Source organism: Balaenoptera physalus (assembly GCF_965194825.1).
Source record: "Balaenoptera physalus genome assembly, chromosome: X".
Taxonomy (NCBI): Eukaryota; Metazoa; Chordata; class Mammalia; order Artiodactyla; family Balaenopteridae; genus Balaenoptera; species Balaenoptera physalus.
In genome coordinates this window covers 25,385,552-25,400,426 of record NC_138903.1, presented here as the reverse complement: position 1 = coordinate 25,400,426, position 14,875 = coordinate 25,385,552, and the positions used below count along the sequence as shown (strand labels likewise).

At 39.9% G+C, this 14,875-nt stretch overlaps 1 pseudogene across 1 annotated transcript; it reads left to right on the top strand.

The window, feature by feature from the left end:
- The first annotated feature begins 6,783 nt into the window (after positions 1–6,783).
- On the top strand, positions 6,784–14,293 carry LOC309652551 (melanoma-associated antigen B10 pseudogene; annotated as a pseudogene). The gene has a single exon. The product of its transcript is annotated as a melanoma-associated antigen B10 pseudogene (transcript).
- The last annotated feature ends 582 nt before the right edge of the window (positions 14,294–14,875 follow it).

Genomic DNA, 14,875 nt, shown 5'->3' with positions numbered 1-14,875 from the left:
TTATCTTCCTCTGTTGATGGACATTTGAGTTCTTTCCAGTTTTTCACTATTACAAATAAAGATGCTATGAACTTTCATATAAACATCTTTGCACGGATATAAGCTTTCATTTCTCTCAGGTAAATACCTGGTGGTATAATAGCTAGGTCATGTTGCAGGTGTATGGTTAACTTTTTAAGACACTGCCAAACTGTTCTCCAAAGTGGATGTACCAACTTACATCCTCACCAGCAATCTCTGAGAGTTCCTTCACATCCTTGGCAATACTTGATATGAGCAGTCTTTTTACTGTGCATATTCTGATATGTGTGTAGTGGTATCTCATTGGGATTTTAATTTTTATTTCCCTAATGATTAATGATGTTGAGCATCTTTTCATGTGCTTCTCTGTCATTCTTAACTGTCTTTCGGTGAACTGTCTGTTTAAACCTTTTGACCATTTATATTGGGTTATATGTTTTCTTATTATTGAGCTTTAAAAGTTCTTTATAAATGCTGGGTAGTTTTTTACCATATTAGCCTTTTACCATATATATGTTTTGCAAATATTTTCTCCCACTCTATTACTTGTCTTTTCATTCTCTTAGCAGTGTCTTTTTGAAGAACAGATGCTTTAATTCTAGTGGAATCCAATTTATCAATTTGTTCTTTTATGAATTGTCCTTTTGAAGTAGTATCCAAAAAATCTTTGCCTAGCCCAAGAACCCAAAGGCTTTCTCCTATGTTTCCTTCTAGCAGTTTTATAGTTTTGGATTTTACATTTAGATCTGTGATCCAGTTTTTGTTATTTTTCTTGTACAGTGAAAGTAATGGATCAAAGTGTGTGTGTATATTTCCAATTGTTGCAGTATCATTTTTTGAAAAGACTATCTTTTCTTCACTGAATTGCCTTTGTACCACTGTTGACAATCAGTTGCTCATATATGTTAGAGTCTATTGCCAGTCTTTCTATTCCATTCCATTGAGCTATTTGTCTATCTTTACAAAAATACCACATTGTCTTGATTATCATACTTTATAATGTCTTGACATGAGGTAGTGTTAGTCCTCCAAATTTCCTTTTCTTTTTCGAAGTCATTTTGGCTATTCTTGTCCATTGTATTCCCATATAAATTTTAGAGTATATCAATTTCTTTAAAAAAAAATAAAGGCCTTCTGGGATTTTGATGGAGATTTTGTTGAATCTAGAGATATTTGGGGGAGAACTGACAATTAAATGGTCTCATTTTCCAATCTCTAACTCCTTTATTTCATTTATTTCCTTTTACTGGGCTGGCAGGTGCCTCTTTTACAATGTGGAATAAAAAATAGTGATAGTATCTATTCTTATCTAATTCCCAATTTCCAGTGGTTTTCCACTAAGTATGATGTTTGCTATGGAGGGTATTTTTTTGGTAGATATCCATTATCTAGTTTGATAACATCTCTTTTTATCATGAATCAATATTGATTTGTATAAGACACTTTTCTTTATCAACTTGTATATTTGTCTCATTTAATATGTCATTGTGGTATGCCAGCCCTATACTTATTTGCCCTCAGAGCCACTCCTTACTCTTTCTTTGCTCTGCTCTCTAGTGTTTTGGAGATAACTCCTGCAGGCTGCAGCTCCTAGGTTCTCCAATATTTGGCTACTATCAAGGATCGGGCAACAAGGACACCAGCAGATTATAGTCCAGGAGGACAGAAACAGTCAGACATTTTCTCCTTCTCCCTTTCTCTCTCTGCATCAAGTGGCTTCTCCTTCAATGGTTACATCTTCTCTATGACTCTAGCCCCCAATATACTGGTTAACCACGGTTCTAGATCCTGCTGACCCCAACTCCCAGTCTCCAGTAACACTACCTCTTCTCTTTGTCTCTCTATCCTAGAGATGGGAGTGATTCCCTCAAGTTGCGAAGTATTGGTTTTCCTGACTCTATCCTGTTTGGCTTCTCCATTACTTGAGTAACCAATTTCTTGCATTAAATTCTACCTGAGTTATCGATTGAAAGTAACTTCTGTTTTCCTGAATAATCTCTGACAGTTGCATTTGTAATTATTTTGTTTGATTTTCTAATGTGAAACTCTCCTTTCACTCCTAGGAAAAACTCAATTCAGTCATAAGCAGTTAAATGTGTTCAAGTCTCTTATATCATATATAACCAAAACAAAACAAAGCAAAACACCCACTGGGACCCTGAAACCTCTCTAAATAATTCTCTGCTTCTCTCCTCCTCTTCACATCCTTCTCCAAAATAATTTTCTCCACTTACTAGTATTTGTGTGTGTTTGCATATATATGTGTGTGTGTGTGTGTGTATGTATATATATGTATATAGATATTCAAAAAATTCTAAGAACATAAGGAATACAGAGACATTCAGCTTGTAATAAATTACAGCACTACACATAAAGCTCTATTAGCATTACTTGTGGGAAACACCCCAAGTGGTACTCAGAGGGATATTTATAGCCTTAAATAAATTTATTTAAAAAATAATCCAACTGCTATGGAAAACAGTATGGAGGTTCCTCAAAAAACTAAAAATATAACTACCATTGATCCAGCAATTCCACTTCTGGGTATTTCTTGGAAGCAAATGAAAAGGCTAACTTGAAAAGATATATGCACCCCCATGTTCATAGCAGCATTATTTACAATAGCCAAGATATGGAAACGATCTAGATGTCCACCAACGGATGAATGGATAAAGAAAATATCATATAATATATATATATATGTGTATATATATATATATATACACATATATATATATATAATGTAATATTATTCAGCCATAAAAAGAAGGAAATCTTGCCATTTGCAACAACATGGATAGACCTTGAGGGAATTATGCTAAGTGAAATAAGTCAGACAAAGAAAGGCACTTATATGTGGAATCAAAAAAAAAAAAAAACAAAATGAACTCAATGATACAGAGAACCTACTGGTGGTTGCCAAAAGCAGGGGGTGGAGAGTGGGCAAAATGGGTAAAGGTAGTCAAAAGGTACAAACTTCCAGCTATAAAATAAATAAGTCCCGGAGATGTAATGTACAGTATGGCAACATGGTTAATAATACTGTATGTGTATATTTGAAAGATGTTAAGAGGGTAGATCTTAAAAGTTCTCATCACAAGAAAAATTGTAACCATGTGTGGTGATGGGTGTTAACTAGACTTATTGTGGTGATCATTTCACAATATATACAAAAATTGAATAATTATGTTGTACATCTGAAACTATTATGAGGTTATATGTCAATTATAACTCAATATAAAAATAAAATCCATTAAAAAGAATAGAAAGCATAGAGACCATAGGAATAAGAAATTAGGGAAAAGAACAGGCTAATTTGAAAAAGAACTAAAACAATATCTGGAAATAAAAATATAGTTATTGAAATTAAAATCCCAATGGACAAAACAAATTAGAAATATTTAAAACATGCAAAAAATTTCAAGAGGGCTTCCCTGGTGGCGCAGTGGTTGAGAGTCTGCCTGCCAATGCAGGGGACACGGGTTTGAGCCCTGGTCTGGGAAGATCCCACATGCCGTGGAGCAACTAGGCCCGTGAGCCACAACTGCTGAGCCTGAGCGTCTGGAGCCTGTGCTCCGCAACAAGAGAGGCCGCGATAGTGAGAGGCCCGTGCACCACGATGAAGAGTGGCCCCCGCTTGCCGCAACTAGAGAAAGCCCTCGCACAGAAACAAAGACCCAACACAGCCATAAATAAAATAAAATTAATTAAAAAAGAATAAATGTCGTTAGGAGGAAAAAGCTAATCAATAGTGGCTAACATTTATAAAAAAAAAAAAAATTTCAAGAAACTAGAGAAGGAGCACCATATTAAACCCCCCAAAATAGAATGTATGAAATAGTGTAGAAATGATTAATTAAAAGACAATGAAGCCAACTAACAAAAGCCTACTCTTTGAAAACGCTGATATAACTGACAGTTTTATAGTTACCATCAATTACAAAAGAAAGAAACAGAAGTAAGTGATATTAGTTGAATAATATTGTACAAAATATAGGTGCAGAAGGAATTTAAATATTCTAAGAGAACAGTATAAATATCATTACCAAATGGAGGACAAGGATAGGTTTCTACATAAATATATATTTCATCTAATAAATTCAGAAGGAATGATAGAAAGAGAAAATTAACATTGTGTAACTCTCAATTAATTAATGGATAAATATGCTAATCTTCAAAGACTGCAAACATCAACACAAATGGAGACAGACATTAGGTTCCTAGTAATAAAAGTGCACAGTATCACCTATGGAGCAGTCTTTCCAGAAGAAGAAAAAAAACAAAGAGAAAAAAGTTAAACCTTAATCTGATCCAACTTCAACCGATTTAAAGAAATACAGGGGGAGAAGGACACCAGTGTTGGCATCAGCAAAATCCAGGTCATACGAAACTGGACTGAACATAAGATGAGGGTTTTTTTCCGAACAACAACAGCAACAAAATGACAAGGAAAAAGGAGTAATATATCTATTGGAGAGGGGGGAGGATAAGATCTATAAATTAATGGACATAAAAAACAATGACAATGAACAGACTTTATTTGACTCTAATTCAAGGATAAAACATTTAAAAAATATGTCAGGTAAATGTGAAAAATAATTGGACATTTGATGATATCACAGAGTTAGTTTTTTTAAGGTAGGATATGTATAATCCTACCATATAAGGTTTATGTTTCATAAAGAGTACTTATCTTTTGGAACCAGGCACTGACATATTTAAAGATAAAATGGTATTATATCTAGGATTTGTTTCTCATTATTTCAGTGGCAGAGATTGGAGTACCTATGGGTATAAATGGAACCAGACTGACTATGTATTGATAATTGTTGATTCTGATGTCAGGTGTATTGGTTTTACTACACTAGTCTCTCTATGTTGTGTATGTTTGAGAATTTCTCCAATAAAAAGAATATACATGTTGCCATTAAATTTGAAACCCCAATGAAAATAGACCATTATTTAGAAAAAATATTAATTACCTAATTGATCCAAAGAGAAATAGAAAACTGTAATTGAGAAATACAAACTGAAACTCTCCTCAAAGCTCCAGCCACCTTCAAATGTTTCAGGACAAGGCAGTTCTGCCATATAATAAGTAAAAAATGAACCATTATCTTATGTAAACACATCCAAAGCATACAAAAAGATGGGAAATCTTTCAACTCATTTTCCCAGGCTAGCTCTCCTTGATAAGAAAACCAGCTGAGGACACCCCGAAAACAGAATACTTGAGCCAAGCTCACCCACACACAGGCAAAGATCCTAAATAAACCCATAGAAGTTTCAATACAGCAGTGAATTAAATGTAGAAAAACGAGGCTGAATCCAAGACATGTAAAGATGATATAACATTAGGAAAAAACTGCCTAAAATATTACCACATTAACAGATAAAATTTTAAAACGCTTTTGACCATGTACTGAAATGCAGAAAAAGCTTTTGAAAAGAACTCAACACTAATGCATAGTAATACCATTCAGCAAACTGACATTAGAAGGGAATTTTCATTTCCTAAAATCTACAGCAAAAGAATTGAAATGTGAAACGCAAAGTGTTAGTAGCATTCCTGTTAAGGTGAGGAAGAAGACACAGCAAGCAGTATGCTACCAACTCTACTGTTCAACACTGGACTGGAATGCATAGCCAGAGAATAAGAATACAAAAATCAATAAATGTTAAGACTATTAAAAAGAAACAGAAGTTATTCATTGTAAATTTGATCATCATTTTAGAAAATCCAAAGGAAAAGGCCACGGATTTTTCAAATGAATAAGTGACTTCAGGAAGCTGGTGTACAGATAACAGTAGTAAAACCAAGAGCCTTGCGTACAAAGCAGCAATTATTAGAACAGGTATATAATATATTCGTTATAAATGAGATTCAAAATAGAAATGAATTTCAGTACACTGTGCAGCAATGTTAGATGAGATAAAAAGATCTGGGTTACACAAAATTATGCAGGTCTGCTTCTTCCCTGTAGAAGAAGGGAAGTTCTGTTCGAACTTTTCAAACAGAAAGTTCGCAAGGGTCTGTATTGACGAGCGATGAGATCCCATCATTACTATGCATTTTCTCTGACAGCTCAGAACCTGTCCTGGTCCCCCTACCTTGTGCTACAGTATCTTCATCTCACATCACGCCTGGGACTCGTACCCATTGTCTGCAAGGGTTTAAGTTGAGAAACTGTCCAGAGCATACAGGGAGGTATTTCCCAAGGAGCCTTTAATCAATGCACCAGGAGCCAAAATGAGGCCCTAACTCTGCAGAGAGAACTTTGGGTACCACCCACAACAGAACAGAGGGGGCACCACAGAATCAGGCCCCACCTCTGCTGTCGTCCCTTGGAGGCCTGGGGCAGGGGTGACTGGATATGTTGCATACTGACTTCCGTCTTGGGAATCTAGGAGGTGAGAACGTGCAGTGGGAGGAGCGGTGGCATCGGGTCGGCAGAAGGAGGAATGCAGTTCTACAGGGGTAAGCTAAGGATATTGATTAAGGTTTGAGGGACCCTCTAACCCAAAAGACAGAAGGCCCCGTAGTTGGCCCTGGAAGGTTCTGGGCAGGAATCGTCCAACGTACTGCCCTGGGAATTCTCCTTCTAGGAACTCAGAAAAATAGTAACTTTGGACCAGGGTGTTGGCATTAAGCCAGCTGATGGAGGAATTCAGGGCCTCTCAGGAGTCGATGAAGAACCCTATGTGAGTTTGGCAGAACTCCCCCTCTCCCATAACAGAGGCGTCCCCTGGGCACCCTGCCCCTGCAGATGGGCCTGGGAGACCCCAGGCATGGGTGGCTGGACTGGGCACACCTGACGTCCTGTCTGGCTGCTCCAGGAGGTGAGGATATTTGACCAGGGCGTCCGCCTCAGGCCAGCAGAGGGAGGAGTACCAGGCTTGGCCAGGAGTCAATAAATGCCCCTATTTGCATTCTAGGAGAAACCACCTCCCCAGAGCAGGGGGTGTTCTACAGAGCCCGGCCCCTGTGGTCAGCCCGGGGAGGCCCCTGGCAGGGCTGTAAGGCCCACGTGCCCCCTCGCTTCACCTTCTGGTTGGAGGGGGTAGTGTGGGGGTGGGGGGAGGGAAGGGAGGTATATAGAGCCTTGGTCTAATGCTAGAGGATTCAGGGTAGCAGAGAGAGGAGTCCTAGGGGTGGCTTTAAGTTCAGAACCTTGAGCAAGGACTATAGGGAATTCCTCCCTTAAGACAAAGAGGGCCCCACAGAGCACCACCCCTATTATAAGCCCTGGTGTCAGGCTAAGCAGGGCTGTCAAGCTAAGATATTTCTCACTTTATCATCAGTGGTCACAGGGAGATGAAGGCCCTATTACAAGGAAGTGACCCCACCCAGGCCCTTCTAGAAGTCAAAGTGAGGACTGAGGGGTGGTACACTGAGTCAGGCCCTTGCTCTGTGGCCAGCCGTGGGAAGCCGTTCAGAGATCTGTCATACTGAGTCTGCTCCCCAACCCCCCTGCATATTCCAAGATATCAGGTAGATGAGAGCCTTGGTTTGATTATTATAGGCCTCAGGTCTGCAGAAGGGAGGACACCAGTTAGTCAAGGGGAGGAACTACTATTAGGAACTGGAGGGTTGAGGGTACCACTCATCACAGAACAAAGGGTGTTTCACAGAGCCCTACATGTGATGTCATCCTTGGCAAGGGTCCCCGGTGAAGATATGTTAGACTGAGACCTCCTTAAACTCCTCCTAGGACTTTCAGAGATGTGAGGGCCTTGCTCCAAAGGGGTAGGTCTAAGGTCAGCCAAGGGAGAAATCTCAGGCCCTGCAAGAAACTAAGGTAAGGACTCTGTGTGAGGGGTGAGAATCCTGATTATCCCAGAATGGAGGTGGTCCCACAGAGTTCTGTCATTACTGTCATCCCAGGGTACACGGGGGCAGGTGTGCTCAGATGACGTCCCCTTTCAGTTCCTCCTCCAGGATGTCAGGGATGTGAGGGCTTTGGAGTGAGGGGTCAGCATCAAAGCAGTTGAGCACAGGACCTCAGGTGCTGCCAGAAGTCAAGGTAATGGCCCTGAATGTGAACTGAGAGAAACACCTGCTACTCCAGAACAGGGGAGGCTCCACAGGGCCTGGACTTGCCAGACCCTGTATCAGCTCCAGTTAAGACCCAGGTAGGGCTGGAGAGCTGCAGCCTAAGGTGAACTCTAGTTACTTCCACAGAGTCCTCAGAGGAAAGGCTGATCAGAGAAGAGGAGCCTTATGGGTTCCTAGAGCAGTGCCAGCAAGGAAACCTGCAGAGATGGCCATCGATAAAGCCCAAAGCGGTATCTCCTCACTAAAGAGTATTATAACACCATTTCATCCTCTTTCCTCCAGGTCACCGAGTCATCTACCTTCTTTCCCACACTCCTGCCTGCTGTCAGTCATCATGCCTCGGGGTCAGAAGAGTAAGCTTCGTGCCCGTGAAAAACGCCGCCAGGCTCAAGAACAGCCCAGTGGTCTGGTGGAAGCTCAGGCCACTGTACCAGAGGAAGAAGAGTCCCCTTCCTCCCCATCTCCTCATTTCAAAGATGTTCCCCAGAGCTCACCTGCCACTGGAACACCCAGCAGTCTCCAAGTGTCTGGGAGAGTCCGTTCCGCCACCACTACTGCTGCAGCTGTTTCAAGCATAAGATTTAACGAAGGTGCTGACAATCAAGGGGAGGAAAGGCCAAAAGCCTCCCAGGCCCAGGATACCACTCAGCACTGGCCCAGAGGCCCTATTGACAAGAAGGTTGTTATGTTGGTGCATTACCTTCTGTACAAGTATCATATGAAAGAGCCCGTTACCAAGGCGGATATGCTGAGAAATGTAATACAGAGGTACAAGAATCACGTCTATGAGATCCTCAGGAAAGCCTCTGAGCATTTGGAGCTGGTCTTTGGCCTTGACGTGAAGGAAGTGGATCCCAATAGGAATACTTATGTCCTCGTCAATAAACTGGAACTAAGCTATGATGCAAAGCCGAGTGATGACAGAGAGGTTCCCAAGACTGGTGTGCTGATGACTGTTCTGGGCGTGATCTTCACGAAGGGCAACTGCGCCACTGAGGAGCAAGTCTGGGAAGTGCTGAATATAATGGGGTTATATGCTGGGAGGAATAACTTCATCTGTGGGGAGCCCAAGAAGCTCATCGCCAAAGATTTAGTGCAGGAAAGGTACCTGGAGTACTGCCAGGTGGCCAACAGCGATCCCCCACGCTATGAGTTCCTGTGGGGCCCGAGAGCCCGCGCTGAAACCAGCAAGATGAAAGTCCTGGAGTTTGTGGCCAAGGTCAATGGTACCGTCCCCACTGCCTTCCCACCCCACAATGAACAGGCTTTGAGAGATGAGGGAGAGAGAGCCCGAGCCAGGGCTGCAGCCAGGGCTCGTACTGCTGCCCTGGCCAGCGTGCGCTCCAGGGCCATAGCCAGCAGCTCCTCCCGCCCCAATAGAGTCTGAAGCAGATTCTTCACTTTGTTGTTAAAAAGAGAAGTCCACATTCTAAGTAGTAGAAGGTTGGGGTGGGGCTGCAGACAACATAGTGTATAACATATATTTGTGTTTCTGTTCTATGTAGTAACTTGGATAATTTTAAAAAACATTGTTCCTTTTAATAGAAGGTTTAAGTAGCTTCAAAATCCAAATTTATGAGTGATGTTGCTCAAACACTGATTGCTGTGAATGATATTTAAGAGTAAGAGTTTTATTATTTCGTAAAACTAATTGGAAAAGTTCTACCTTATTCAGTAATTTGGAATAAGATAACGGCAATAGACGAGGCATTTCCTTGGAAATGTGAAAAACTCAACAATGTAATAGGTGGGGTCAAGAAATGGAGAAATAAATAAAAGATGATAAATTCTTGGCTTCATTTATCACTTTTGGCCTGTTGTTTCATAACATGATATATATATATATAAATAAAATAATATTGTAATAAATATTATTGTAATAATAATATTTATTATTATTAATATTGGAGAAATAATATTGTAATAAATTATACCTCTTTTTCAGTGGCCCACTTTTTTCTCCCTTAACAATAGTTAAGCATCTAATCTTTGCAAAGCTCCCTGTTAGTATGGGGAATACTAAGATGAACAAGAATCATTCCTGCCCATAGAATTTTAAAGTAGAATTTTAAAGTCTTGGAGCAGCTATGACGTAAGGAATATTGTAAGATATCCCCTACAACTAAAAGGACAAGTCAAAAGATGGTGTGAGGACTTGGGGGTTTTAATTGTAGTGAAATGTAAATATGCCAAGGTAAAGGGGTTTGAGACCTTGGGAAACTGCAAGCCCTTCAGTGGGAGGTAATTTTAATTAAGCTGGGTGGTGGGTCAGAGGAGTTTGTTTGAGTGGTAGGCAGAGACTAAAATCTCAGATGATGTGTCTCAGATTGAGAGACTAAAGCCTGGAATGGAAAGCTGCTTTTAGCAGTCACTTCAAGACCATGTATAAAGCAGAGCGATCTTCACTTGGGGCGGGAGTGGAAGAGGGCCTGTGCTCTTTTTCCAGTGTTGGGGAACACAGTCCACAAAATAGGTGATTTGTGCACATTATAACAAGGGAGTGTCTGAGAAATAAGGGTGATACTTATATGAGGCGGGATGCTCAGAAGCCACTGTGCTGGCAATCTTTGCCTTGGGCTGGGAGTGACATAGTCCATCCAATAGATGGGCATTTTAATTAGGTTATTTGGGATGTAATTTGGTAAACTCTAAGCTAGAACTAGATTTGTGATGGAGGTAAAGTAATTGCAAACACAAGTGTTTTGGATGGAAGGGAAGATATAAGGGAGGGATGGAAATAGACTTTGACACAAATTTCAGGAATTTTGAGTTGCATCAAACTGGGTAGGATCCCCCACACCAGTAATAAATAATATATCCTAAGAAAATTTATACAGCAAGTAACTTAGTTTAACATGCTAAGCAACATATTGGCTGATTTCTTATGCCATATCCTAGAAAGCTACAAATTCTATATTTCCTGGATTAAAAAAAAAATAAACCAGAGGGGGAGGTTAGTAGGTTTTAGGGTGAAAATAATTATAGTAATAACTAAAGTTTAGTAAAACCCAATAAATGCCAGAGACTGTGCCAGTGTCTTGCATAAGTTACATTCCAACATTCCTATTTACATGATATATGTGAAGCAAGAGCAAGAGGACTACTTTTCAAATCCATTTCACAGATGAAGACTCTGAGGCTCACAGAATTTTGCAACTTTCCTGAGTTCACCTGGCTTGTAAGTGACAGAGCTGGGACTAGAACCCTGGTCTGAATTCCTCTAGAGCCCACACTGTTGCACCCCTCCCAGCCTGAGGCCAACCTTCTATCTTTTAATTCATTTTTCTTCTCATTACTTCACAATGTCTCCCAGGAAATAAAAAAAAAAGGTATCTGCAGCCAATGTACTAAACCCAGGTGTATTAATAAAGTGAAAATGAGAATTAAACACCAAGTTGGGACTATCTATGGCCTGCATTTGCCTAAGATTCTCCTGCCCCTATCCACAGGGTTCTTTTAGAGCTGATTCTACACAGTGCTGGTACATGGGACCAGATCCAGTCCTTTCCGAATTACATCGCTCTTCCCCTGGGTCTTCCCCAGTGTGCCCTCATGCCCACATCTGGATCTTGACCTGCTGTCTAGCTCTCCCCTGCTTCCTTTTATAAGGCTGCACTCTGCTCCCAGTGGAACAGAAAACCCAGAATCACCCACCTTTCCCCTGATTTAGAGCATTCCAACTCCCTGCAGACATCCCCTGTCTGTCCCATCCCTGACTGTGGAATCTCTCTTCTAGCAGCAGCCCCAACCACTGTTGTTTACTTTGGAGGTGAAGTTTAGAAGTCTGCTCATCTGCTCTGGGTGCTTCCACCACACTTTCAAAATTTTTTCCAAATTGGCTTGTGAGTAGATTAGGCACAGGATCTACAGGTTCTTGCAAGATAAACCTGAAGTTAGAAGGTTTTAGAAAGCAGACAAGGTTAGAAAGAAACGAATTTAATCTGCTGACTTATTTGAGACTGGCCACTGAATCTGTACACTGATGAGTGAGCTTAACTAAGTGGCAAAGAACCAAAGCCTCTCTTCTAAATGGTAGATGAGGAAGGACCAAGGAAATCACTGTGTCACAACCATCTGCCTAGACTGGATTCTAACAGACCCTGTAGCCCTTCCAGAAGTTTATGCCAGTATTCCACATATTGCCACAAATTTAGCAGTTTACAACAACACAAATTTATTCTCTCACATGTCTGTTGGTGGGAAATCCAAGTTGCTTCTGCTGGTTTCTCTGTTCTGGGTTTCACAAGGCCCAAGTCAAGCTTTCAGCTGCCAGACCTCTCCTCATGAGTTCTGGGAAGAATTTCCTTCCAAAAGCATTCAGGTTTTGGCAGAACCCAGTTCTTTGTGATAATAAGACCGAGGCCCTGTTTTCTTGCTGACTGTCAGCTGGAGCTGCCATAGTTCCTCCAGACCTCTCCCCTGTCCTCACATGTGGGCCCATATATTTTGAGTCAGCAATTAAACTTTGAATCTTTCTCACGCTTGGCATTTCTCAAACTTCCCTGTCTGCCGCATCTCTCCTTTGCAGCAAGCCAGAGAAGGTTCTCTGCTTGTAAGGGGTCATGTCATTAGATTACCTGGGGTCCAGCCAGGTATTCCAGTATAATATCTTTATCTTAAAGTTGCTTGCATAACCTTACCACATCTGCAAAGTGCCTTTGGCCATGTAACATAACATATTCACAGGTTTTAGGGATAAGGTATGGGCATCTTCATGGAGCAATTATTCAGTCTACCAACAATGTAGAACATGTCTCCCTGGTGGACATGCCACCTTTGATAAGAAAAAAAAATTGACCATCATTTTCCTGACTCTTGCCTGTATCTGCCCAAGAGGAAAACCCTGGTTTTCCAGTGTGCCTAAAGACACCTGTACAAGTGTTCAGGCATGTTCATCAGGTGATGGGTAGCAGAGGCTCACAAGCTGTGATTTTTGACCATGCAGAAAAAGGAAGAAGAAAAGTTTCAGTGTATTGAGACTACTGTAAAGGTAAGTGCAGAAAGGTACTATTTAGTGAGAAAAGGTGACCGACACTTCCCTGCTGAGATTTACAGTGTCCTTTAGAAAACTGGTGTGAGCCTGTATCTGAAAACACCTGTCACATAGCAGACACTAGAAAAAGTTGGAGTGTTGCAAGGCAATTTTTGCCTTCTCAGAAACTTCTCCAAGAATGAAGAGGGCTTTTGTATACAAATTATAAGTGTTGTACTTTACTGATGATCTCCTACTCCGTAACTGTTTGTGGAGAGATTGCAAGACTGTATCGTCCAGTCCACTTGTATTAGAAAGGGTTTTGTGACTACCCTTGCCACTGAAATATGAACAGAAACAATGTTTGTCCTTTTCAGACCAAGGCATTTGACAGTCAGTGTGCTACCTTGATGCTTTCTGTTCAATTCAGCAGCAAACATGCAAACCCTGTGCTGAGATGTGGATCCACATGGTGGAAGCAGGCTGGATCCCTGGGTCACATGACAGCAGAGACACTGGCCAACCCAAGGCAAGCCTTATGTGTAAGAGAGAGAAACTTTTGAAGTGTTGTCATTCAGGTTTCCGGCTTCGTCCTACATTTCTGCTAACAGATACTTTATCTGAATAACACACAGCTACAATCATTTCTGTTGTCCGTCTTACTTAAATATACTAATTACAATAGAAATACTGCATATATTCTTGATGCTAGAAAAATATAGATGAATCCAAATCCCATTCCTTATTTCATCCTCGAAAATTCTGCCTTACTCACAGGTAACCATAATTTTTAAATGTTAAACATTTAAAATGTTTAAAAATTTTTAAATTTTTAAATGTTTAAATTTTTAAATGTGAAACATTTTTAAATGTTTAAATTTTTAAATGTTTTAAATTTTTAAATGTTAAAAACATTTTAAAATGTTTTTAAATGTTAAATTAAAAATTTTTTAAATGTTTTTAAATTTTTAAAAAGTTTTAAATTTTTAAATGTTAAATGTAAAAAAAACATTTTTAAATGTTTTTTAACATACATAGATAATGATGTACATATTGTTTTGCCTCTTGTCCCTGTCACTTAATGAAATGAGTGCAGGATTTTCCGTGAAAGCACATATGGATCCATTTCACTCTTTTAACTACCCCCAATAATTCTAAAGTGTGTATATGCCATAATTAAATTAACCATTCTCCTTCTGATGGGCACATAAGTTGTTTTCCATTTGTTGCTATAACTAATAGAACTGATACCAACATCGTTAAATATAAATTATTGGGCAAATGTGTATTTTTTCTTATGGAAAGACATAGAAATGAACATTGGGTTGAAGTGGAAATAGTGTGTTGATTGTAAATTTTTATGAATATCACTGCTATTCTGTTTCAATAATACTGTACCAACTTATACTCTCACATATTAATGTATGTAAATATCATAAACTCACAGGCATTTTATTTGATCAACTTTAAATGTTGACCAATCTTTTATGTGAATATATATCCTCAATGTTATTTTATTTTGTATTTCCATTTTCTAATTATGTTACTCAAAAAATAATTCCTCATTAATTAATTCCTCATCCATACAAAGCAGGATTTTTGTAAGGTATCTTGAGTACTGGGATATCTCTGGGTACGTGTTTTAAAATTCTATGTCAATAAGATTCTTTTCAATTACTTTAAGAAGCAAGGATTTGGTTAGAATGACTAGATCCCCAGGAAGAGTCTAGACAGGATATCCTCAGCTAGTAAGGAGCACCAGGAGGCCTGGGGGGTAAAGAAATTTCCAGAATCCATGAGACAGGCCACATACTAAACCAAGTACT